Consider the following 26,305-nt stretch of genomic DNA (forward strand, 5'->3'; position numbering starts at 1 on the left):
GACAAAACTGTCCAGAGAAATTTCTTCTGACCATTCTCTGCTGCTTGCATAGTGCAACTTGAGAGCCTTTGCTGAGCTAAACTGTATGTGTGTCATTCTGTCAATTTTCCCTAACGTATCTGGAAAAAATGATGCTAAATGCTAAGGCCATCCTTTTATGCTATTTTCATTTATTTTCATTTTGTTTTCCTTCAGCATTAGAAGAACTTTTTTCTTGTTGGGACACCAGCTGTGACAAACAGCACATAAATACAATTTTCATTTTCCAAAACATCCATCCGGCTGTATAAACTGAATATTGTGACTGCATGCATGTGCCTTTTGGGGCTCTCAGTTTACTGACAGGAAAAGACATTAAAGCAGCAAATGTAAGCAAGTATTGCACTAAGCAATTAAAAAAAAAGGTAATAAATGTGAGGTATTTGGATTGGAAAAGTACTTCTAAGAATGCACCCCACTGGGAAATGGAAACTATTCTGATGGCCCACACACCTATTGGAAGCTACAAACAAACTGGGACATCAAATGCTTACCAAGAGACTCACAAACAAGACAGAAACCAAGACTTAAAGTTAGAATTATCTTAATTTGAGAAGGTTAAATCTCTTCAAAAACATTTGTAAACAGCAATGAAAACAAAACTAGGACAATGCTACCCAATACAGTGAACCAGGTTTGCTTTGTATCAGCTCAGCACTATTTTCTCAAGATGCTCTCAGCTTCCCTTCGCACAAAAACCTTCCTTTCCTCATCCTGAGAGGGAAAAAAAAGATTCATTTTGCTTTGCTGACTTTGTTGCCCACTCCAGTGACACACCTGAGCCAAGAGGTCAGGGGAAGAACTAGACAATTACCCAGGCGGTCTCCAAACCCCATGCTGGCAATAGTCCAATTACATTTATGTTCCAGGAAGAATCACCTTGGGCAAAATCCTAGGTCCAGCAATATCAACTGCAAATCTTTGAAGCCTCTTTTCAATTGAAGTGCAAAACTTCAAAGGCAACAATCCCACTGAAGGAAAGAAGACTTTTCGTATTCACACCCTACATGTTCCAGTACTTCCTCAGTTTAATAACTGATCTGCAAAAAAACCCCAAAAAACCAAAAACCCCAAACCCCACGCACTACTTGTCAGGATAAATGTAAGTAACATTGTCAACTTTTCATATGCTGGATGTTCACACAGGAATGAGGAGTTCACCATACACCTGAGGCTGTCATCCTGTTTCCGCACTGATCAAATACATCATGCTACAAACTCACTAATTTTCTTTTATTACTAATCTGTCACCGACTCCAAAAGGAGGAAAAAATTAGAATTATTTAAGAGACTTTTAATTAAGATTAAGTGCGTATTTAGGCTAATTTAGGCCACCTATAAGAATTCTGAAGCCAAATAGGCCAAAGACTGTAAGAAGAGCTATAAAGGAATATGTCACTCAAAATTATATTATGTACTTACAACCTTGTATGGATTACATAAAACTAAAAGCAAAGCTAGACTATAAAGAGCCTGTGATTCACTGTCCAGAAAAACATGGGCTCAGGTGAAAGAAGGGAGACAATAATTGGAATTTCTTCACAGGAATTCAAGGATTGAAATATAATCCAGTACAAATGTTTGAAACAGTAGGAAGAAACAAACAGCAGATGCTGTTGAAAGATGGAGGATGGTGGTGGTTTTGGTGATGCAGTAGGAAGAAGTCAAAGGAATTAGCTCAGGCTCAAAAGGCTCAAGGTGACAATGTTAGGGAACAATTAGCTTAGAACTGCCAGTTGTAGGAATGGAAAAATTAGATGAAGCAATAGCAGGAAAAGGCCATGCAGTCTTCTACCTGACCGTTAAAAATTCCCCTCCTCAACAAATTGATCCCCTGTTTTTTGTTTGTACACAGCAATTACAGGCATACATCGGAGATACTGCGGGTTCAGTTCCAGACCACCACAATAAAGCGAATATCGCAATAAAGTGAGTCACACAAATTTTTTGGTTTCCCAGTGCATATAAAAGTTATGTTTACACTATACTGTAGTCTACTAAGTGTGCAGTAGCATTATGTCTAAAAAACAATGTACATATCTTAATTAAAAAATACTTTATTGCTAAAAAAATGCTAACCATCATCTGAGCCTTCAGCGAGTCGCAATCTATTTGCTGATGGAGGATCTTGCCTCGATGTTGATGGCTGCCGACTGATCAGGGTGGTGGTTGCTGAAGGCTGGCGTGGCTGTGGCGATTTCTTAAAATAAGACAGCAATGAAGTTTGCCGCATCAATTGACTCTTCCTTTCATGAAGGATTTCTCTGTAGCATGCAATGCTGTTTGATAGCTGTTTGATTTTTACCCACAATAGAACTTCTTTCAAAACTGGAGCCAGTCCTCTCAAACTGCTGCTGCTTTATCAACTAAGTTTATGTAATAGTCTAAATCCTTTGTTGTCATTTCAACAATGTTCACAGCATCTTCACCAGGAGTAGATTCCATCTCAACAAACCACTTTCTTTGCTCATCCATAAGAAGCAACTCCTCATCTGCTTTATTTAAAAGTTTTATCATGAGATTGCAGCAATTCAGTCATGTCTTCAGGCTCCACTTCTCATTCTAGTTCTCTCGCTATTTCCACCACATCTGCAGTTACTTCCTCCACTGAAGTCTTGAACCCCTCAAAGTCACCCATGAGGGTTGGAATCAACTTCTTCCAAACTCCTGTTAATGTTGATATTTTGACCTCCTCCCATGAATCACAAATGTTCTTAATGGCATCTAGAATGGCGAATCTTTTCCAGAAGGTTTTCAATTTACTTTGCCTAGATCCATCAGAGGAATCACTATCTATGGCAGTTATAGCCTTACGTATTAAGAAATATGTAAGTATTTCTTAAATCATAAGACTTGAAAGTCGAAACAATTCCTTGATCCTTGGGCCACAGAATGGATGTTGTGTTAGCAGGCATGAAAACAACATTAATCTCATTGTACATCTCCATCAGAGCTCTCGGGTGACCAGGTGCATTGTCAATGAGCAGTAATATTTTGAAAGGAATCTTTTTTTCTGAGCAGTAGGTCTCAACAGTGAACTTAAAATATTCAGTAAACCATGCTGTAAACAGATGTGCTGCCATCCAGGCTTTGTTGTTCCATTTACAGAGCACAGGCAGAGTAGATTTAGCATAGTTCTTAAGGGCCCTAGGATTTTTGGAATGGTAAATGAGCGTTGGCTTCAACTTAAAGTCACGAGCTGCATTAGCCCCTAACAAGAGAGTCAGCCTGTCCTTTGAAGCCAGGCTTTGACTTCTCCTCTCTAGCTATGAAAGTCCTAGATGGCATCTTCTTCCAATAGAAGGCTGTTTTGTCTACATTGCAAATCTGTTTAGCATAGCCACTTTCATCAATTATCTTAGCTAGGTCTTCTGGATAACTTGCTGCAGCTTCTACATCAGCACTTGCTGCTTCACCTTGCACTTTGATGTTATGGAGATGGCTTCTTTCCTTAAACCTCATGAACCAACCTCTGCTAGCTTCCAATTTTTCTTCTGCAGCTTCCTCACCTCTCTCAGTCTTCATAGAATTGAAAAGAGTTAGGGCCTTGCTCTGGATGAGGTTTTGGCTTAAGGGAATGTTGTGGCTGGTTGGATCTTCTCTCCAGACCTCTAAAACTTTCTCCATATCAGCAATAAGGCTGTTCAGCTTTCTTATCATTCGTGTGTTCACTGGAGTAGCACTCTGAATTTCCTTCAAGACCTTTTCTTTTGCATTCACAGCTTGGCTACCTGTTTGGCGCAAGAGGCCTCGCTTTTGGCCTGTCTCGGCTTTTGACATGCCTTCCTCACTGAGCTTCGTCATTTCTAGCTTTTGATTTCAAGTGAGAGACGTGCAACTCTTCCTTTCACTCGAACACTTAGAGGCCATTGTAGGGTTAGTAAATGGCCTAACTTCAATACTGCTGTGTCTCAGGGAATAGGGAGGCCTGAGGAGAGGGAGAGAGATGGGGGAACGGCCAGTCGGTGGAGCAGTCAGAACACCCACAACATTTAGCGATTAAGTTTGCTGTCTTATATGGGCGCAGTTCGTGGCGCCCCAAAACAATTACAATAGTAACATCCAAGATCACTGATCACAGATCACCATAACAGAAATCATAATAGTGAAAAAGTTTGAAATATTGCGAGAATTACCAAAATGGGACACAGAGACATGAAGCGAGCACTTGCTGGTGGAAAAATGGCACCGATAGACTTGCTTGACGCAGGGTTGCCACAAACCTTCAATTTGTAAAAAAATTCAATATCTGCGAAACGCAATAAAGTGAAGCGCAAGAAAACAAGGTATGCCTATACTTGCTATAGAATACACATTGTAAATATTAACATTTTATTAATTCACTGCATTTTATTTTTTAGCAAGTCAGTAGCCTTGGTCCAAAAGAGCAGATGGCAACAGTAAGTCATCTTGACACTTTATGGAAGAAAGACTGAACACTCAAACTCTAGAGAGGTTTTGACAGGGGAGGACTAGAAGTCAGGACTGAGACATGCCAGACTGCCAACGAACCCCCACGCCATGGACTCCAGCTCTCCTGCCTCCCATCTCTGCCCAGTTGCAGGCAATAAGCCCAAGAGGGTTTAACACAACACCTACTCCACAAGTGCTCACACAAGAGAAACCAGTGTGCTTCTTCACATCCCATGACAAACCTGCAGGCCGAGAGGAAAAGACCAAAACCAAAAAACAAGCCACAGAAAAAGAACAAGAGATTAAAATGGGTATTGCCAGTGTCCTACATTCTTATACTAATGGACAGTTGAGATCATCTAAAAGCCTCTAGCAATTCAGTTCTGAGAAAGTTTCGTTTTTAGAGAAGAGAGATAACTGAATGTTCACAGCGCTGGCTATCACTTAACATCTTTCCTCTTGAAAATCATTACTTCCTTCTTAAAGCCTTGTCCCACACTTTGAACTTTTCAGTAAACAAGGCCATCCTGAGTGACTGGTCCACATGCAGTTTGTAGGAGGATATGAGATCATATCTGTTAAAAGACTGACTTCATAAATATTTTGTTGCAAGTGCCAAAAAGGGGAGAGGGAGAGAGAGAGAAAGACAGAGGGAGAGAAGGGGAGAGAGAGAGAGAGGGGTCTGAGTGTTTCAGGCTTGCTCCTGAATCTGCCAGAACTTGGACCTGGTTACCAGCACATCTTAGAGTACGCTAACCACTGAGCTACTATCTCTTCACTAAGGAAAGGGCATTCCTGTGATTTCATCTGTATGCTTATTACATTTATTTTTTCTTAAAGAGCACAGCCTTGCTCTCATATGGGAAGAAAACAGAACCTAAATCTTCCATCTCTTATTAAATGGAATACTCATTTTCCAAGCTGTTGACTCTCTTCCAAACAAGGAGGCACACCAGGAACTGTTTTAATACTGTTTGAAGTTTGGCAAGGAGAACACTTGGCACATGAGTGACACAACTTACGCTGGTGTGATAAGGGAAGGCGACATGAGGGATGTCACGGCTTGGGGAAAACAAAAATGGGAAAATGGAAGAAGGACTACTGCAGAGCTTTAGTGCATGGATCAAAACGCTTTGGCAATTGCCAAACAGGCACATTCTTAGCTTTCAATTACACTGTAAAATAAATAAAAAGACAGACCACATTACATGCCTGCCATTAGGAAGAGAAATGAGGATTTCACATTTACTCTGGGTACATCTGATGAATAAACAGCATACTCATGAAGGTGATAATCAGCAACTGGGACAAACAGACAAGGATTCACTTTTCATCTCCTAAATAGCGGTTAAAAAGTATGTCATGCATAGAGAACTATCATATATCACTACAAGGCTAGCTGACCCACAGACTTGACAAATCTGTTATTGATTCCATATTCTTTGGCAAAGCAGAGGCATGTTAAAACCATCTTCCTCTTACTTAGTCATCTCCTTGCTGGTTCCAGGTCAATGTACACTTCCAACAAATCACATCCTACCGAGCAGAAGAAAGCTGTTAGTTTAGAAAGCATTTTTATGACTACAAGGGAAGTTTTTGGAAAAATTGCTTTACATGCTACACTGATGCTACATACATGCAATATGCATACACCAACCACGGTTATATTAATTGCTTTAATGGATAATCCTGACAACAACTGGTGCACTTTCCAACTTGAAAAGCATTAACATTTGGTTCTGACTTGCATATTTTCACTTGTCAATCCCCTTTTCAAGCAGTAACAGCAGATATTACAGAAGGAAAACCAATAGGTCCGCTGTTGTTAATTTACATATTACAGATAGCAAAGCACATGACTGTGTGGACCTTTTATTGATTTTAAAGCCAGAAGCGGATGCTGTCATCACCTAGCCAACCTTTGGGTGGAATACAAAGAGAGGACTTGAAGGTAACTCCTTATTTAAGCAGACCAGAGGTCTACCTTGCCCAGGCTACCACTTCCAACATTTGACAAGAGCAGACATTTAGAGAAGAATGCCTTTTTCAACTGCTTCTTCCCCTACCACATCCTTCCTGTCTCTAAAATTTTTAATAATTTCAGAGACAAAATACTGTGCTCAATAGTTACCAATAGAGCTATAATACTTGACTTTCACTAATCCCTTCTGAAAGGTATACTTTTATCTCCACAGTATACTGTGGCAATGAGCAAAAATACTTAATTTTGCACAGTGTGAAAAACATTCCTTTCACTGGTTTTATACCTGCTACTCTCTAGTTCTTGTGCTGCAATAAACACCATTTTACAGATTCCTATTGTATTGTTTTCATCACCTTTTCCAAGCTCAGGAACCCCACTGTTCAGTCTCGTCTCTCACAGACGACTTAATTTCTCTGATTACCTCTAAAACACCTTCAAAGAGCTCTAACTTGTGGCCTGACTTCCCACTTTAAAAGTCAATTCTACAATGTATAACGTTTCCATATCTAATTATCCAGTTGCTTCTACAATATTTATCCCTTTGCTGGACCTACTAATCAGTAACACCCTTTTCAAGGGCTTGCATTTCAGGGTACTGCACTTGTCATCACCTTTCCTCCTCAGAGGAAGGTTAAATGAAGCAACAAATTATAAACCATGATTAACAGTAGCTTGGCAACTTTATAGAGTTCCTGCTTCTGGTACCTGTTTCTGGAGTTTTATTACTGCGTATGTTACCACTTCTTCTAAAACCTCTTCTGTGATCATTTCTCTCATCCACCCTTGTAAAGAATGACCTACTACTTTTATAGTGAACGCTAATGCAAATAATTCATTTTGCTTTTCTATAATTCTTCTCTGAAGACAACTCCACAGACTCTTCATCAAGCTTCTGGCAAATCTAAAAAGCTTTTATAAATGGCTTGTATGCTATTAGAAAGCTGTTCTTAAGGAAGCTGTATGCCAGTCTTCTGATGATTTTATATTTAACCTGCTACAGTTTATAGATTTTTATTAACCTACTATGAATTTCTTTTGGCCTTCTTTTTTTAAAAGGATTTTTTTTTGCCTACAGCCTCCTTCATACTCCTTTTACCTGCACTATTTCTATTTCTCCCACCCTTCAAAGCCACCTGTGCTGCCAGCAACTTAGGTCATTTCAGCTGTTCCTAATTCTTCCTCTTACTAGCCTCCTCACTTTTATGAAACTCCTCTTTATAAAGTTAATCTAAGACAGTAACTCTTCTTTCAGCTCTTCCATTCCTCACCGAATTTATGTAGATTATGGTTGCTGTTAATAAAACACCTTTGAGTCATTTCACTTACCCTTTTTAAAGACAGCATTAGTTTTAGCTTAAAAAGCATTAGTGTTTTCCAAGTTTCCAGGCATTTTCCCTGTATTCCAAAACTACTTAAAAATGAACAACCCAACAAGATCCCTCATCAAGCACTTCTAAAACTCTTGGGATAGAAGTCACCCAGATCAGCTAGCTTTATAAAGTGTGCCCTCTGTGGCCACAGTTTAACTATTATAATGACATACACTTGCTTTCCTTGGAATGGGAGAGTGTTTTGCCAGGCATCTCAAGTACAAGAAAGATTTGCAGAACAAGTAGGTGAGATGACATCCCTAGAGACTGAGTCCTCTTCTCCTGACCTATCACTTGCACAAGTTTGGAGACAGCTACTTGCTGGCAGTTGGGATAGGGAAGCTCATTTCCATATATTCTCCATGGAGGATGACTTTAATATGACCTACAAAAAAGAAACAGTTGTGCATGCATGTGACAGGAAGAGGCATTAAAATACTTCTAAACAGATAAGATAATCAGATTTACAGGGCTCTTCCTGATTAAATCTTTGAACTTTTATTGCACACTTCATTTCTTGTTCTTGAAAAAAGGCTGTATTTTCAGCAAAGCCTAAAGAGTCAGAATAGGTTTTTTAAATACCGCAGTTAGGACATGTCAAAATTTATATACTCAAATTTGGAAATTTGAGGCCGCACAGTCCTTAAGAAAAGGATGTACACCACAGACTGCAGACAAATGTTTATGCAGCCAGGTAAAACCTTCCATGCCAAACTGCAAATGTTACAGCTTGAAGGGCAGTACAGGGACCCTTCTAAACATTACTTAACCTGAAAATCACATTAGTAAAACTCAACCATAAAGAAACTGAACTTTAAAAAAATATATATAAAATATTTGCTATGCTTGCAGAAATCTTTACACTCAAATGTGGATCACATGATCTTTTTCAAACCAGTTTATTTTCTAAAATCGTGCTGATAAAATACCTTGTAATAACCTTGTAATAAAATATGTATTCACTCAAGGACAACATTTAGCTTGGCCAACTGTGTATTTTCAATTGCTTTGCACTTTAATGAGGGAACACAATGACTGTAGGCAAACTTAACAGCTATTATGTGAGCAAAGAGCATATTTTTATTGTGACAAGGAATGTTGGCTGTAGCAGCAGTTTTTCCCCTGCTTTGGAGGCTGTACCACGTTGTCTCTTACTTCTTCATGGGTGACAGACGGGCTTAAAGACTCCTGTTGCATCATTTAACAGGCAACTTCTCTGACCACAAAGCCCAAATACTCTCTCAGCATTAATACTGTGCCTCAGACTCCTAATACAATGTAAGCTATTGCCTATAAATTGAAGATGTTCCTCACCAAGATATAAAAATCACCCCACTTTTGCTGCTCCACCATTTTGTCTTCTTTAAAATGTAGTTGGCTATGATACTAAGACAAAAAAAACCCCATACTCACAGATCTCCACCTATTAAGGCTATAGAATTTACATAAGAAGAAACTGTGATTGTTTTTTTTTTTCTTTTTAAACTGCACTAAAAGGATATTTATTTATTGATATCTGTCTTCCTATTAAGCCTTACTTTTATTTAGGCACTGATCCTGCACACCATTAAAACTTTCTCCCATCTCATAGGAGAGGCTATACAGCATCAGCAATGCACACACACAATTTTGCACAAGACTGAAGCTTTTAATTTCTCCGATGCAATGGCTTGCACCCTGTGCTTGGTATGAGTAACATTCTTAGCACAATGGAGCCTGATCTTGACTGGGACTTTGAACGCTGCTGCAAAACACCAATGCTTCAGTGATGCAAAAGACTTACAGAATTAAAATTCTCATTTGAAAAGAAGCAAACCAGAAACAAATCCACAGGATGCTTCCCCATTTGGAAACGAGAACACCCGACAGACAAACAGTGAACAGCCTGGGGGCTCTGAGATTTCAGTCCACAGTTATTTAGGTGTGCCTCTTTGCAACTATGAGACTGTTGAATGTTACACCTTGGAAAAGCCACTGGTGGTCACCAGAAAACTGGAAAGCATGTCTACCCAAAGCTTTCTTTTGAAGCTCCAGGTAGGGGAAAAAGTATCCAAGGTATTCTGCTGAAAAGCACACAGCTGTGCTTTGGCAACTAAAAGCAGCCAAGATCCTGCCAAGTCAACTTCCACTCAGATTTTTTACTTCTAGAGCTCAGAGGTAGTACCTTAAGGAGCATTTTTGGCTCTTCAATTGCAACACTTTGTGGCTCTCTTCCTGCCACAGATCCAAACATGCAAAAATAAACACAACATTGGAGAAAATGGATAATTCACAGAAAAGCTGACACACAGCAGTTTTGGTCTGTATCATGGAACGGGCTGTATTTAATCTGTAGCAGCACTGTTTTTGAAAACACATCAAGACAGACCTAAGACCTACCATCATTTGGTTGCGCAAGCACATGAGGGCTGCAGGCCATAACTGACCTCATTACCCTAAGCACTACACAAATATAAAGAGAGGCAGACTACCATCATTTTGTAAGATGATGGACTGAGGCACCAAAAGATTAAGTGATTTACTGAGACCACATGGAAACAGCTGTCCCCCAGCCTAGTGACACAAGAACATCCCTCCCCTTCCCTCGCGCAACAAATTCCAGCAGCACAGGATGCAACCAAGCCCAGGTGCCTACAGAGCTGTCCCTGTTCAATAAGGGACCTCAACACAGCATTTACAGTCTCTCCCACACAGGTTTTCAGGCATCTAGTAAACATATGGTTTTGGAAGACTATCAGAGCCAAATTAACAGTTACTTCCCACCATCCCCCACACGTGTGCCCCACAACAGGGAAGGTCCAACCTCACTTTCCTCACCACAAGCCAGCACTGATGCTCAGATATTGCACAGAAAATGTTTCAGTTCACTAAAACAGCAGAGAATTAATCCAGTATTTTTTCCCCCCCTCTAGGATAGCAAGAGCAATCAGCTTACCAGGAGATCAAAGACTAAAGCCAGGACAGGCAGGAGTGAAGGGAGGAAGGAACATAAGGGGACCTCTCCATTTTAGCAACAGCAAGGCATCCTTTCAACTTTCCCTGCAACCAAGACATTAAGAGGATCCCACCTTTGCCTGGCCACCTGTTGTCTTTGAAATAATAGGACCTTAACTATCTTTCACATTACTCTCCCACTGCAAAATTTGGTTGACATTTGCCAGCAGATGCAAAAAATTTCTAGGTTCAAGTTGGAAGAAAAAAGGGACAGCATATGCAGAAAAATCCAATCTCTTAAATAAAATAACCCAGCACGCTAAAACTGATCTAATTGATTTTATTACTAGTAATAAGCTGGCTCCTTGAGGCTAACCTTTATTTTATTTTAGGCAAAAGTGTATGGGTATTTATATCCTTGTAGCATAGTACATACTAGCAGAAAAACAAAAAACAGTGTTTGGTGGTTTCCAGAGGAAAGATGATCTCTAAAGTCACCTGTAAGCACAAGGGCACCCACGCAAAGCCGAGGCACATTTGCCATTCTGCAATAACCACCCAGCATACACACACTTTCCCCGGGTAAGTTCGGTGGGGGAGGAGGACACTGTGCTGCTTTTACCATGAGGCAAAAGCACACACAGGCAATTACTATGGAGTAGCTCAAGTGCTGCAAGTTTGAGTTCACAAGCTAGCTTTTGCCACGGTAACTTATTCAGATGCCTTTTGCCTGAGGCCAAGTTACCCGAAAGACTATTTCAGGCAAAATGGGCAGCCCCTGCAGGTGCACACAAGCAGGTTACATCTACAGCACAGCAGTAAATGAGGTACGGCTCTTCAGGAAGTAACATCGTCTATTAGATCAACCAATATTACTGTCTGTTGCTTTTCACCACACTTCTAAGCACCTTCTTCAGCTGTCATTTTCACAGTTATAAATTGCAATTTATTGCCACAACATGCCACGAAGCAAGACCAATGAACAGACCATTTAAAGAGTCAGCAAGCCCAGCACTTCAGTTTTGTTGTTTTTTTTTTTTAATAGATGGAGGAAACTGTTTTAAAAGTGTCAGAGAAATTTTAAAGACTGCTTCACTAAAAGAGTTCCTTTTAAATAACTAACAGGATCTGTTGACAAAACCTTTTATTGATGCTTTATAATTGCAAACAAAGCACAACACTGATTTGGGTATAACCACCATTGGTTATATTCATGAAATACATGAAAAGTACAGCCACATACCAAACAGAAAACGTGTTTCTTATCTTTAGTGTATCATCAGAAACAAAGTAGGCAGACACCTCTGATTTCTTTCTCTTCCTTGCAGTAAATTTCTGAATCAGAACAAAACACAGTAAGCCTGAGGCCTACACTCAGTTCCCTCTGTCCTGACAAGCACACCTGAAACTAGACCCTCCACTAATCCTGCAGCCCCAAGCTTTTAAGACATCTTGTGAGGTCTGAGCCAATGTACATTGCCATAGCAAAAATAAAGTCATGGCTGAGAGGCCCAGTAGACTCAAGTGCAAAAGGCCTCCAAATTGACCATCCAACTTCATCACAATACCAAAGGGACTACCTGAGGTCCCATGACTCCAAACTGCATACAACTGCTTGAAAATTGATGTGCACACCAAGTTAAATAGTACAGCAAGTATCCACTGAAGATGCAGTCTCAAGTCTGTGGACTCACTGGTACATATTTGTAGGGTCACCATAGGCAAGTGAACATGCTTCACCACATCACACAAGCAATGAAAATAAAAACTCTTGATGATGACACTAGCATTTTTTATTTTCAGTTTTTTAAAAACACACTACACATGTTATAGCACACAATTCTTCAAGAGCTTTTAACAAATTGTGGTTGTCAGGTTGCTTTCTCTCCACACTTCACTCTACATTCCTGACCCATTTTTCAAGCGTCCATTTCCCAATCTCAGCCTTATTCATGCTTGACTTGCCGTGAATTACAGTTTCTTTCCCCTAACCAGGGAGCCTTTCTGTGACTCCATTCTTCACACTGCTGCTTTCTTTGAGCAGAACATGCCCACTTCCTCCTCAGTAGTCACAGTCTCCAGGTAACTCACAGCTAATCTCACCAAGCTGCAGTTTCCCACAAATATTGGGGTGATGGAGAGAAGAACAGGCATGTAAAGCCAGGCACTCCTGGCTACTTGCCTTCTCTGGTTTGATTTGTGGCACAGAACTTGCTTTCTATGTACTGTGTAAGTACCAACAAATATTTTCTTTTTCACTGTATGTTTTTCCAAGAAGGTCCCTTAAGAAGCATTACCTAAAATATAACATTGACACTTTCTGGCCATGAGTACTAGGAACAGTGATTTCTCTCTATGTGCATTCAGGAAAACAAAAAAGAATAACAGTATTTGTAAATGCTGGAGTTGGCATTTTCTGCCTCAAATTCTTTTCTCAGATGTAATCTAATTTATCACTCAACCATTTTGCTAGCAATGAGGGCTGCAACTTCACATGCCAATTTTAGCTTGGATGATACTTATTTCTTTAACTAGCTAGCCCATTATTTATATATGCAATGGTAACATGATCCAAAACTACTTATTGCCTAATTCTCCGATTTTTAAAAACCTTGATTTGGGGATTGTAGAAAGATGTCCTCTGACAGCTTTATCAGCATGACTTCAGAACAGCTGCATTATTCAGGAGTGGCAAAGCCTAGGAGGGGCAGATGAAACTAAGTGATACAACCCATACCTATGCAACTCAGACAGCACACACTTCACAGAAATTAAGTAGTTGCTCCTCATTCTTAAAACAAATTTCACTAGACTGCTTTGTTTATAAGGGCAAGTGGTTATTTACTGGCAAATCCAACCGAATAAGAGGAGAGAAAGTTCTGTCCTCTACATTCTTCCTGTTCACTGTGGAGCAAGGAAGATCTGCTGAGGCCAGCCAGGCTCCCAGAGTGATTAAACTTTTTATTTCAGCAACCCACTGCCCAGCTGAACAAAATTATTCAGGGACATCAGTTTTCTATTAAATGATCCTACCATCTGACTAACTTCTTCGGCTAATGCCTGCTGCCAACATCTGAACTGTCTCCCATCTACATTTAAATATTTGGATTTTGTTCTTATCTTCACAATTCAAGATAACCAAACTTAAGCACTCCTTCACTTTTCTTTCTCAGTCTGTTTTTTATTCTTTTCCCACATCCATTAGAACTGATTTCAGATGTCAATCCAGGGATACAATAGATGTCATCTTCCCAGCAGTATTAGTATCTAAATGGCTATTACTGTTTCCAGCATTGTATTGCACCATTATAAGGGTATTTTCCAAGGCTAGAAGGAAATATGGAACTGGAATTGACATGAAACTATAATAAGCAAACTCAGGATATTGCAATTACTCAAAGGTTGACTTGGAGAGGGCAGGAGGAGACAACACAAAATTTACTTTTGAGAGTGGTTTGAAAAACTAATTACTCAGTTGTGTGTGGCTTATTAGGGCACCTAAAACATTCAACAGCTACACAGAAGTAAGTGGCCTGTTGTGCTTTATATTACTTCTATGTTTATCATCTACTGTCAAATACTGTCAAGTGGCAAAGTGCCTTGAAGAAAGACAAAGCACAATAGGGAATCCAGTGCACGAAATGTTTTAAAATCCCTGGAAAAAAAATATCAAGCAAGTCACCTCCTCTGTAGCAGTTTACATTGCATTTGCACTTCAGTAAGTGAACTCACTAGTAAAACATTATGAAAAAGCATAATCTTACAATTAAAATAAGCCGCTACTTACGCAAATGTTGAACATCTAAAGACAATACTTGTGTAATTCTGTACTTATAAGTGAACTGTATTTACAAAAATCTTTGTAAGACAATCCGAATGAAATCATAGCACCAGATAACTCCCTCCCAGTCATTGCCTTTCTTTCATTACTCACTAATCCACATCTGGGAGTACCGCTTTTCCCAGTTATGCATGTAATGTGTGGTTAGCAAGCTTGGGAGTTTCTTGAACCCTGTCTCCCCACATCCTAAGACAATGAATCCAAATCCCTGCGTGGCCATAAAGCTGGGATACATGTCTCCAAGCCAGCAGCAGGGGCTTCCGCATTCCAGCTCTGCCAAGCGCATGCATCACTCCCTTTGTAGTCAGATAGACCCACAATATAACAATTCAATTCTCCTGCCATTTTACCTCCCACCCTCTCCTCCCCAAACAGTGCAGCTGTAACTATGTCCGTTCCCCCCCACCACTTTTTTAATATACAGTCTGCTGATGATCTGCTCATACACAGCATGAAGCTATTTCCTAATTTTATTATGGAAAATATCAGTCATTTTACAGTAAAACTTTACTTCCTCACCATAACATTTCTAAATATCTAGTCTGGTATCTATTTAGAAACGTTATGGTGAGGAAGTAAAACCGTCACTAGCTTAGTTCTCCATCCAGCTAGCAAGTGAAATCAGCCCCTAACAGGGCCAACAAGCCTTAGAAATTGCACAAAACACAGCTATTGGTATGATCTTCTTCCTGACCCTGGGAGATACATAGGCACTTATCCTGGGCCTGGGGCAGAGTCAGGAATGCAAAATAACTACAAGGACCCTATGCATACAGCTACCTCACAACACTTTGACTGCACTAACACAAAAAGAAAAAAAAAAAATCAGAAAAAATACATCATACCATGGATGCCTACAGTGTCAGGATAATACCATTTGGAGTAATTATGGGCACATGAGGACATCTGTCAACTCCTTCTGCTCATAACACTAGAAAATATGCACAGTGGCCAAATAAAACTTAAAATATTGAGTAGTTGCTCAACTGTTGAGCATTTCATCTGGCATGGCTTTAAGTAAAAAAACAAAAAAAAAAAAAACAGACATTGTGACTTGACTTACTACAGCTGAAACTTACTGCATTTTGTTTACCTTGCTTCCATTGGCTACCACCTGTACGCAAAGCTGGTTAGAAATACTTGGCCAGCTTCTGGCACTAACTTTTCAATGATTAATGAGGAGCCTGAAGTGGAGAGCAGAGCTACAAACATCCAACCTCTAGGGCTTATGCTTGAAGAAGCAAGACTTGCTCACCTAGCTCAGGTGTGAAAACACAGGCATTCCCTTTACATGGCCTATTGCACTTAATACACTAGGCAATGGAGGTGTCAAAACACCTGATGGAGCAATTCTGCTGCTGACTGAGCTATCTTTTAGGTTAAACACAAGAACTTGTGCAAAATGAACAGACAATGCTGAGCTGTGAGCCAGATGTTCAGTTCAAACTGGTGAAGGACCTGTGTAGCTCTCACAAACTATCTAAATAAATATTTTAATTGCAGCCAAAAATCCCTTTGCACAGGAAAAAGAAGGGAGTTTTTGCAACTTGATCCACAGGCTGTGCATCATTTCCTTCCCTCCACCTTGACACACTGACAGCACAACTCTGTCCTCCAACGAACCCTTGCCTCCCAATGGCCCCTAAGAAGAGGGTCAGCCACAGTGTGTTGGTAACGTGTAAGTAGTTCAGAAGCAAAATGTAAATTGATGACTTGTGCATAAGAACAAAAAGAAAACAAGAATATAGATTCAAAAATATATATACATTTATTCTATATTTATATACGTATACACATAAGTATAATTTCTCATCCACCACTGTTCACTTACCATCTGAAACTACAACTCTAGTTGTAGTTGATACTGACAGCAATTAATTCTGAGATTCTCTGCAGATGGTTCTGACTTTAGATAAGAAATAAAATACCAGGAAGGGATGAGCTCTGAGGCCATACACCCCTGTTGCTAGGCAAATACTCTTCTTTGTTACAAAAAATAGGGAGAGAAAAAAAAGAAAAAACTACTTCCAAAAAAAGGTTTTCAAGATTATTTATGAAAACAAACAAAACTTAACATTTGGTGGGACATTACCTATGTTTGCTGCTATTTTTAAATGTCAGAACTGAGAATTAGTTTTTCTTCACTGCATTTGGCATCTTTAAAGATCTTAATATCTGTACCATTCCTGTAAATTACTAGCTTTCAACATGCCTGCGAGTCAGAAGCTAGAGTTTTTCCTTTACAGATCAGTGAGGATTTAAGACAGGATAAGGCTCTGATGCTTACAAGCAGTCACTTGGTGTTGCCCTGCCAAGCAGAGGCAAGTTGCTGCTCCGCAGCCACCTACTACTGCGGTTTAGATCAGACACAGAAGCAGCTGCTCCCCATGCACTGGCACTCGTGCAGTGAGGAAGTCCAGATTGCTCGAGCTGCCCCAAAAATTAGAAGTGACACACACAGGGGAAGGCAGGGGGAAAGGCTAGCTCCAATTCGCAGTGGCTTAAACTGCCACAAACCCCCAGGCTGGAACTTCAGTCTCGCTTCACAGGCAACCCACACCAACCACAAGCAGGCACCAAAAGCAGCAGTCCCACTCTCCTGCCAGCCACCTTCCCAAAGGGCCATGTCCTGTTCTGACCCAACTGCCCAGCATCCCAGAAGGATTTAGCACTCACGTGGCTTTGGGACATACCGATTTGGCTGGCTGATACAGCAAACATCTTTCCCTGTTAGCAGAGTTGGTTCTTCTCCCCATCAGCTGCTCAACCAAGTGCCCTAGCAGCTGTGCACTCACTAAACCCAACACAGAAAGGAAAAGAATGACAGTTGCCAGCAGCAAACCTCCCCCCCTCCCCTTACTTTGGATTAGCTATACCTTTTACCTACAGAATCATGCAATCCTGTTTTTTTCAGGAAAGCTCAGGACCCTGGTACACAAATTAAGAGTGCAGCAAAAAGTCAGAAGCTCAGTGGCACCCACCCACAAATGCAGGCTCTCTGCTTTTGGGAAATACAAGGTAATTTAAAGTGGCTTCCCTGTCAAGGAAAGAAGGATAAGCTGCCTCACCTAACCTGTACCAGGATACAGGGGATAGATTATTGCAGAACAGCTGGCCTGACCTTGTTGCAGTAGCTTGTCCAGGTGCCAGTCTGTAAGCTCAGTAACTTCAGTTTCATTTTCAGAAAGCCCTTCTTCAGGTCATTGTAATACTGAACCTAGCAAAATACTTAAGTTGTAAGAAGAGTAAGTCCAGACCTAAGTGATTTCTAATTGCTACGTCTAACATTGATTCATTGTAATTGAAAGATGATTTTGACATTAGGTTCTCTGTTTTCAGGAGACGAGCTGTATTTTTTTTTTTTTAAAGGTTACTTTCAAAAGTAATAGACTTCCCATGTTTAAAATTTGTTTGCATGTTAGCCTTACGGGTGATGTCAGCACAGCTTTGCAAAGCTGTTAACCTGTTAACAGAAACTAGGTGTTCCAGATGCCGTTTTGATATAGGTCCTACATAAGTATATATTGACTTCTGCAACAATTTCAGTACTGCTTTTTCAAACTGTACAAAAATGGAGTTGTCAGAAGTGGATTTGAGAGAAGGGACACAGAAGAGAATCAACCACATTTTTTAAAGTAGTAGGGGAATTTTTTGATAGTCTCAGAATCTCTAACCATAGGGGCAATTACAGAATGCTCCTTACCTTTTTTTTTGCTCTAAAAAACAAGGATCATTTCTTATTTTCACTAATACAAATACATAGCAACATGTTGAATATACATCTTCATTCCAACAAAAAGCTCTAAAAGCAATATGAAAACAAACCACGCCAGTGCACACACATACACAGCTCTTGGGTTGGGGGAGACAGAGGATAGGAAAACTACCGAAGACACATTAGTAACAGTAACCTACAACAGTATCCAACTCCTCAGTGCTCTTGGAAGTAAGAAAATTTACAATATGTTAAAACTTGAAGGTCCACAGCACTGAGTTCTTAAGGCTTTCTTAGAAATGCATTACTATCTTAAATGTTTTCAAAAAACCCTGGGACCACCTATGAACTTTTTTTTTAGTATATTCAGCACTAGTTAGTAAATACATAGCCATTTTTTTCTTCTGACTTTATTTAGAAGAGCAATGCACTTGCAGCTACAGAAATGATTAATTTGATCCTGATTTGATTTGAATCTGATTTGATTTTAAGAAAGGAGTAGAGCACATGACAAACTTGACTGTTCCTTCTTCCCTGTTACAATGCCTTTATTTCTAGATAACACAATAACAAATGCAACAGTTTTTATTTGTCCAGTCTACCCTAAAGTCAGATGTGCTGTTCTCTGCCTATACCCATAGATGAGTTATTGTGGAAGAGGTCAGAAGCGTGCATATGTTTAGCAAGGTCATTCAACAGATGAGCGCACTCAAATCTATGCCACATCAGCAGGATTTTTTTGAATGAGATAATGTCTGTATCAGGAAGTCATCAAATCAAAAAGTTTCCGGAGAACTGCATACACCTGAGGGAATCACATACCCAGTGGGTCAAATGTAAAGCTTAGCCCACCTACGCTAACACAGTGGCTTTAAAAGCAAAGTGACAAGAGCCACTTGAAATGAAGTTTTGGTGATAAATGATCTGTAGAGTTTGTGCATTTTTCCCTCAACGATTCAGCTTTTAAATCCTTTTACATTCTAAAAACTAATGGTCTGATATTCCACAAGTGCTCAATATCCTAAAAGGCTGTTTACTAGCCTTTAAAAGAGACAAGCAGTGTCACACCTATACTGCACATGAGCCAGTAAGTGTTCCAGTATAGACAGCCCTTTGATTAGATGCTAACCATTTCCTATGCTCTTCTGTTTTTAGAAGAGCATATTCTCACAACTCATGAGAAAAACAACTCTGTCACAACATTCACTCGTATCTACACCTTTTCTGACAAGCTTTCCAACACTGCTCACAGTCACATTCACCAAGTACTGGTACATCTTCACTGTAGAGCACTACCTGGTGTAAGGCAATGAAACAGTGAAGGCTGCCTTCTATCTCTTTCTGCAGTTAAAATTTTGCATTACTCAAATGATAAAATACAATGAAGCTTTAAAGGAAGAATACCAGAGAGACTGACAGGAGGGGGCAAGGGGAGGTGCTCCTATTCACTGGCCAAGTACTGAAGCTACCAGAGGTCACAAGAGCTGAACTCCTTTATTCAAGCAACAATTCCCATTAAAGCCAAGGGAGGTTTTGTTGGATAAGGACCACAGGATTGAGCCCCTAGTACACTGGCTGCTGGGAGCGACTCAAAGCAAATTACGCAATGGCTGTCAGAAATCTGTAGTGGAGGAGGAGCCCTGAAGCATCCTTAACCTTTGTCTATTTATGTCCCAGCACTGAGACTCCTTCCAACAAAACAAACCAGGCTTTGAGATATTTTTATTAGTTAGATTTACAGCAAGCAGCTCTCCCCTTCTCTTCCTCTGTTCCCTCCCCTCCCTCCCACCCAGCCCTCTCCTTTTTCCCTTGCCATGTTGTGCTGTTTGTGTGGAAAAAAACGAGCTGCTGCTCTTGCCAAGCGTGACATCAGCTCATTCTTATCCAGTGATGTCCAGCAGAATCACACTCCAATAAACATTTGCTCAGTTTTGGAGCCCCAAGGTTACTGGCTGCGCTTTGTTTTCGTTGTCGCTCGTTTTCTGACACTTCGCCATTCCTTATACGTTAACATCCCCACACGTCCCAGACCTGGAGCCAGAGCGAGGCAGTGAAAGGACATTCCACAGCGCTTACACGCTTCTCCCCACACTCGGGAACAAGACTCTGTTTGTCTCATTATCAACAACAAAAAGCTGATACTGTGGAGAAGCAAAAAAAAGGAAAGAAAGTACAAAATAGGAACAAAGTATGGGCAAAAAGCAATTCAGGAGTCCAGACCTATGGATTTTTCACATTTACGTTCTCTTTTGTGTACGTATTTTCTAATATTCTTCCTTTGCAAGCTCAGCAATCAGGGAACATGCACAGCAGATAAAGGAGCAGATGTACCATCACCTCCTTGCACAGCAGCTGCCTCCACCAAGACTCAGTGATATTTGCTTCAGTTCGGCATTCATGTTGTCTCATGCTTCAGGGCTCCCCCCAGCTGACAAAGCACCTCAGATTTCTCTCTTTTCTCCTCCCTCCTTTTTTTGTCCTCTCCTCACAAGCAGCCACATTTTTGGAACAGAGATGATCCTTTTCCTCTCATGCTCCCTAGCGTTTTACCCCAAGCTGACTGCTATCTGAAGTAGACACCAGCCTGTGTCTTTAGGCAACCTGTACTGAATAAAATTCATTACTGTTTGTCCTGCCAATGAGGAAGCCACTGTCAAACTATTACAGTGAAGAGGAAAGAGAATTTCAAAGATAGCAGAGTTGGGTAAGAGTGAAGAAAGGATCAGCAGATTGCCCTGCAATGTCTAGTAGCAACGAAAGAATGAAAATAGCCACCTTTTAGCCTGTGATGGCTCCATCTATAACTACATTAAACAGGAAGAAAAATTCTACAAAAACTTCAACTTACAGATGGATAAACTGCATCCAAAACTCTGTTCTTCCTCAGGTCATCTGGGAGAGGCAAAAATTGATTTATACAATTCTCCAGCAGGAAAAGACTGCTGTAGTTGAAAGGAGATGTCCTGGTAGCATCGACCTACAGATTCCCTCTCTTCCAGGAAACTAGCCTTAAAGTCTCTTCTGGCATTCATGAAAAGGTTGCAGCTGTTCTGAACAGCTTAGAAAAATAACATCCTTTCAGCTCAACATGCTTGAGAATGAAGGTCAATTACCATCAAAATGCAAGCAAAGAAGAAATCACTTTCAAATGTTATTATTATCACATGCCAACTGTACTGGAGCATTGTGAGTACTGAGAAAAATCTACATTCCCTACCATCACATATAAGGGAGTCTATTAGAAAATCAAAAGGGAAGATGATCTGTTTAAAAAATAAAGTATAGGAATCCAGCGTTCAGACAGGTCAGTCAACCCGACCTTTACTTTTTCTTCCTCTCCAGTTCTTAGTAGGCACAGCCAATATTCCTTAGACCCAGCTGTTCCTGCAAATTCACAAATGCTAGTGGTATCTGCTGCCACTGAGCTATCTGCAGCATCCTCCTGTGAAATAGCAAAATCTTCTTCCTTGTGTAGATTCCAACTGTTTTTTACACTTTCTTGATTGTTACTGTTTTTTTCTTTCAAGGAGAAAATGTTTACAAACAAGACATTTCTCCTCAACTCATAGCCTGGTTCTCTAAAGTCTTGACTGCTCCCACTGAGGTTCATAGGCATTTCAGTAGCTTAAACAAGTAGGCACAGAGTACAGGTAACAACATAATCAAGGCCAGGCAAGGAGTATGTTCTTAAACAAACCCTGAGGAAGGCATATGCAGGCTCCCAAATACACTTTAAACAGCAAGTGAGACATATTTTAAATCACACAGTTTCCAATGGAAAGGATGCTTATCTTTTAGAAATAAGCTGGGGAAGAACTATGATGGGATCTAGCTCTTATTTGCTCTTTAAATTACAGTTCTTTTGAAACTGTAAGTCATTAGCTAGGCTGACAAATAGGTATTTTGCAAAAAAAGGGTCCAGGAGATTAATTCATGTGCAACTTATTGGAAAGAGAGAGAGGGTCCCAACAGGACAGCCACCTAAATGAACAGAAATTCTCCACTTGCCTTGCATGACTAATAACATGCTACACAGATTGCCCTCAAGGTTGTCATACCACTTTTCACAACTGAGCAGGCAGCAAGATGCACCAAGACTATACATAGAAACAACACTACAAATCTATAAATGAACAGGCAACACCATTCCAGGGAAGCAGTATTGCATAAAAAATACACAAAAACAACATGTCAGCCCTTAAATAAGAGTAAAAAAAAGTAGAGAGTTTTTTCTAGAATACATAAAGCAAGCTTTTAGCACCAAATTCATTACAAGCATTTGCACTGAAACATATCTTAGCAATTCAGTGGTGAGAGTTTGGGTGGAAAGAAAAGAGTAAAATTTTTTTAAAGTTATACATTTGATGCTACTTCATTGATGGTTGCTTTAACATGTCAAAGGGGAAACAATTGTTAGCTGACACATAAGGACATATCTTCCATATGAAATTCTTCACAGCTGCACTCATTTTAGGGTTGAGTTTTTCCTAGGACATTGTAATTTACGACATTTACATGTGTATTGCTAGCCTCTGGAAATGGGATGTTTGGTCACAGAAATACTGAAACACACACAAATTCCCAAATGACCTTGACTATAATTAACCATCTAATTATAGTGGCATTTGGGCTGCTAACACCTCTCTGGCAGTCTGGCTGTTTTGTCTCAACAGATAGACTGAACTGGAGAATTTGCCAGAGCTGCCCTTCCAGCAAGATAAACCCCCACGTAACAAGAGAGGTGATAGTTGCAGTACAGTAATTCATATGCCTACAAACAAAACACTTTTCAGGACAGGAAGAGAAAAAACATACAGCAGAGCTGTCTCGGGTTTATTTAGCTTAGCAGGAACACCGATAACAAGGCATCTTATCAGAAGCTTTTGCTTTCAACAAAACCAATTACTATCAATTTAAGCAGAACAAGCTGAGATAAACGTGTAAGTAACATGCATAACCTTGAGGTTCACAATGCCTAATAATTAAGTACTGGATCATTTCCCATACTCCTCAAGAGAGAAAAGTTCGTATAAATCAAAGGAAAGCACTTCTCCTAAGGGGACAGGAAGGGTTAGAATTCAGTACAATGATTTCAGCCAGTTGTCCTTGTGAGACTGAGCCATGGGAAGGTTGGGGTTTTGCAAACAGCTTTTTGAGACCTCAAAACCAGATTGTGAACTTTTCCCTCCTATCACTTTGACTTGTTTTCCTTCAAAAAAGTATCAGTCCATGCTTCCAAGGATTGTTACAAAGGAAAAGCTAAGCTACAGCTCATTAGCAGAACTCCCCTTTCACCCCAAACTGCACTTAAGCACCTCCTTTACCCTCCCTATTCTTTTGCAGCCTTCTCTATCTGCTTTACCATTATCCTCTATTTTAAGTCTCATCTTTCCAGCAATATCTATCTGGATTTTTGAACTAGCAGTAGTTCAATGGCTCTTTATTTACTGATAAGAGATTTTAAGTTTATACTTCCCCTAAATAAAAGGTCTAGATGCACTCAGAGTGCATGCAGGAGAAGCAGCAAAGCTCCTATAACACTCTCATACACATCCTCCCACACACTCCCATAACATCTCCACAGACAAACTGATAAAGTGCAGACTAGGTAAGCAGTCAGTGAGATAGACTGAAAACTGGCTGAACTGCCAGGCTCTGAGGGTTGTGATCAGCAGCACAGAGTTCAGCTGAAGACCAGTCACTAGTGGTGTACCCCAGGGGTTGATACTGGGTACAGTATTAACATCTTCATTAATGCCCTGGATGATGGGACCAAATGCACCTACAGAAAGTTTGCAGACAATGCAAAACTGGGAGGAGGGGCTGATACACCAGATGGTCACACTGCCATTCAGAGGGACCTTGACAGGCTGGAGAGATGGTAAGGAGGAACCTCATGAACTGAACATGGGCCTCATGAACTTCAACAAAGGGAAATGCCCAGTCCTGTACCTCAGGAGGAATAACCCCATGCACCAATACAGGTTGGGGTCTGACCTGCTGGAGAGCAGCTTTTAGAGAAGGACTTAGGGGTCCTGGTGGACAAGTTAAACATGGGCCAGCAATGTGCCCTTGGGGCAAAAAAGATCCACAGTATCCTGGGCTGCATTAGGCAGAGTGTTGCCAGCAGGTCAAGGGAAGCAATTCTTCCTATCTGCTTAGTGCTGGTGAGACATCTGGAGTGCCGGGTCCAGTCTTGGGCTTCCCAGTATGAGAGAGACATGGACATACTGCAGCAAGTCCAGCAAAGGGCCACAAAGATGATCAAGGGACTGGAGCATCTGACATATGAGGAGAGGCTGAGAGAGCTGGGACTCTGCAGGAGTCATGACTTGCAAACAGTACTTATGTAATCTGTACTACCATTATAAAACTTGAACTACTCTGCATGTTACCTTTTTGAAGTAGGCTCATACCATACCCATTTGACAGAGCACAACTTGCTGAGGGCTCCCAGGAATCATTGGCAGGACAAAACATTAACTTACCCCTAGCTCTGTCTCAGTGTTTGTACTATACTACTTTTATCCCACTTGGTTAATATAAACTAGCTGAGTCTAGTCTGATTTAGAGAAGAAAAAGGAGCAAAAAGTACTCTGTTTGCATTCTGGAATATCGCAATGACTGCCGGCAAACACAAAATGCACATGTTTCTTATAACCTGAAGGAATGCTTCTGGATTATTCAGTCCAACTAAGTGTTTCAAATTCGTCCACTGGGCCAAATTCTTCTCCTAGTTACTGAAAAATGGAACAACACCATTGTGGCTGGGAGTTTTAGGCTATTGTAATTACTGTTGTGTGTGTGAATGTATGCACACACCCAACATGTTTAGACTGAGTGCTTCTTCCACAACTGCACTGCAAGTTTCACAATATTTAGTGTTTTTTTTTTTTTCCTCTTCAGCATTAAAGTTATAGGACTATCCCCTGCACTTCTAGACATCCTGGCTGCACAGAAGAACTCGAGAACACATGTTCTTCATATTTAAAAAAAAGAAAAATGAAGAAGTATTAAAAGCAAAATTCCTAAGTGGCAATTTTTGTGGTTAGCATGCGACCACATGACTCTTCAATGCTTGGGGCTGATAAAGATAATTGTCATTCATCCAGAACTCTCCAATCCACACCAAGGTTTTTCCTTAGAGATAATCAAGGTAAACAAAGGTCTTCAAACTTAGAATCCCTACGATACCCACACACAGTCTTAAAAAAAATGCATGACTACAATCTAGAACTGTAGTACACATATATAGTGCTCCCACTGTCACACAGTAGCTATCTACCAATGCTTCCCACTAGTACAACATCTGTCACCCACACCCACTTTTTCCAATAGTCATGCTGAGCCTGTATTTCAAAGAGTAGCATCCTCCCCACTTCCTTCCCCCCCCCCCCCCCCAAATTAAGCACTGGACATCCCTCTCTGGTTCTTCATACCATGACCATCCCAAGCTCTAGGATAGAAAGCTACACTTTTCGCCTCATTTGTCCCAATCTCTACCCACTTAGAGCACTCTACACTTCATAAGCATTTATCTCCCCCACCTTCAGTCTTTAAGAGGACACTCATTTTTCACCAGGCCAATACAATAAAAACATGTTTTGCAGGCTCCACTGGTTTTGAGACTAGAGGAGCCTGATGGCTCAGAACAATTTAAATAGAGGAAAGCCTTTGTACGTTTTGAAACAGCTGCCTCATCTCTCTGAAATGGTTTGCTCATTTATAACTACATACTTAAAACAAGCTGTCCTGTTGAACCACATGGAATACGGGTTGATTAGTGAGGTCTGCAGCTGGGTGCCTCCTTCAGGTTTCACAGCAAGAGTGCCATTAGAGAAAGGGGTGATCTCTGCTCTGCTCAGCAGAGAACATGCAAGACAGCAAGAGGTCTGCCTCCCGGACCTTAAGCTTCACTTGACCACTACCAGGGGTTCAAAATACAGGAAACCACAATGCAGAAAAACCCTGGCTCTGGAGAAACTAACCGCTTCTCAACTACAGTTAAA

General features: G+C 40.5%; 1 protein-coding gene across 1 annotated transcript in view; it reads right to left on the bottom strand.

The window, feature by feature from the left end:
- The window catches only part of BORCS5 (BLOC-1 related complex subunit 5), an 80,755-nt gene that overhangs the window by 23,306 nt on the left and 31,144 nt on the right, over positions 1–26,305 (bottom strand). The window lies entirely within an intron of this gene.

Source organism: Apteryx mantelli, chromosome 1 (genome assembly GCF_036417845.1).
Source record: "Apteryx mantelli isolate bAptMan1 chromosome 1, bAptMan1.hap1, whole genome shotgun sequence".
NCBI lineage: Eukaryota > Metazoa > Chordata > Aves > Apterygiformes > Apterygidae > Apteryx > Apteryx mantelli.